This window comes from Anneissia japonica, unplaced genomic scaffold (assembly GCF_011630105.1).
Source record: "Anneissia japonica isolate Jap-2015-1 unplaced genomic scaffold, ASM1163010v1 scaffold993_len1110182_cov180, whole genome shotgun sequence".
Taxonomy (NCBI): domain Eukaryota; kingdom Metazoa; phylum Echinodermata; class Crinoidea; order Comatulida; family Comatulidae; genus Anneissia; species Anneissia japonica.
The window spans coordinates 198,803-200,922 of NW_022749760.1; positions in this window are offsets into that span (position 1 = coordinate 198,803).

Below are 2,120 nucleotides of genomic sequence, written 5' to 3' on the forward strand. Positions count from 1 at the left end.
CCACTTTCGGCCCGATTCCGGCCCCCTTTTTAGGCATCTCTGGATCCGTCCTGCGGCAGGTAAATTGTTTCTGTGTTCAAGATCAGTATATTGTGGATATTGTTAAGACGAATCTCTGAAGTGTTGATTGGTGGAGCTGGTTAGAACTTAACTTCAAACTTATTCTTATTATATTAATCCACTACGGGATGTCGAAAAAAATATCCATAGTGTATAAGGCTTTTACTTCAATTGATTAAATTATTACTTACTTGTTTAAGCAGATTGTTCATCTCTAGTTTTAACTCGAAGCAGTTATATTTTTGAATTTTTTTTCTCATTCGTAATACTAATAAAAGAAATAAATTGATTGATTGAGTGACTTTTTAATAATACAAGTAAGTATACATTTTAGTATTACTCTTTTATAAGATCCAAATTTGAAATTCAAATTGGATTAGATAATATGCCTATTAAAAACTCAGTTTCACTGTCAAAAATAAAATTGAGAAAATTTAGATATCTTTATATCAGCATTAATTAATGCTTTTTTTAAATGGTTCTACCTCTATTTTTTTTGCTTTCTGCTTTTTACTTTTTTTGTGACGACGTCAAAGTGAAACAAGTTTTCTAGTTTTTTATACTTAATATTATTAGTTTCATTTATTGAGGTATGGTATTTTGTATTTTGCCTAAGCGTCATATTTTGTATAGGCCTACATATATTGTGAAACCATTTTTTGAATCAACACATTTTTTGTCCAAAATTGGAACAAAGACGGAGTCTTTGATCAGCCAATGTTTAAGGTTCTAAATTGCGATCTTTATATTAATTTTTTTAGCTTGATCTATTGGTACGTATAACTTTGTTGCAAATGCTATTTACAATAATATCAGGTTTTTAATTCCAGAGTTCAAAGGTTTGTTTTGGGTGTGAGATTTGATTACTTTAGTTGGGAAGCGAGTGTCAATTGCTTATTGAACAGTGGTATAAAATACGTCAGTCTTCAAAAAATAGAGTGTACGTCCAAAACTTTCATATACCAAGGGTGGTTGGCTATCCACCAAGTCACCAAGGATGAGTACATGAGTATGCCTACATCAGGCTGATCAGCCTTTAAGACTTTAAGATATCTATTGTTTTCAATCAGCATTTTTTTTAAATCTGGGTTTGCTAAAATATAAACAGCACAGATAACAATTGCAGATACAGCTCGTGGTAGCCGGTGTGGACGAACACGAAGCCATGCATTCCATCTCGTCGGGAACAGAGATGGCCGGGCACTCACTGCGCTCGACGGTCATCGGCCGACGCGATTCTATAAAGAACGCAACACTATACGGCGCGCACGATCCGTTCAGACGACCACCGACTCAACAGACTGCGGCGCGTGGCCTACCGGGAGCGGCGTTTTTGTGTGCGAACGTCGTGAGGACGCAGTGAGCGCCCGGCTTTAGGTAATGTTCTCACAGGTAAGGTATCATTGGGTGTACACTGGAACACCACCTCCTTTTTTATTAAAATAATTGAAACAGTTTACTATTACTATTATCAACCAGACCGTGATCAAACTGCCAGGTTTCGGTTATAACTGCTATCAATTGATTCTATTTTGGAGACTTGTTTTTCTGTGGCATTTCTTGGCATTGTGGTGGGTCTTTAAAATTCCTGGACAAGAAATCTTCAATAAAACGATTTTTGTTATATGCATTAGACCTACATTGTTTCTATGATTTAAAAAGTCCTCCTTCGACTACCTTCATGGCTTTTTACGAGCATTAATAAATGTAGCGACAATCGCTTACCAGGTAAAATGAAAATGTGTAGGCCTACGGTGGCCTAATGGAGCGACAAAATATCTAGGTCAGTAGGAGATAATACAGCAGTGCAGAACACAGCTATTCCGGTGGTACGTTTGAGCCACAACTTAAACCATATGTCTGGTATCGAACATCCAAAAAACCAGATATCTTCAGCACTTTGCGTTAAATAAGCCAAATGATTACAAAGCAAAAACATCAAAAATAGTTAGGCCTATAGTAATTCCAAATTATTTTGAGAAAGATGTCACAGCGCCACCACATCTGGCTATATACACACACACACACACACACACACCCACACACACACACATATATAT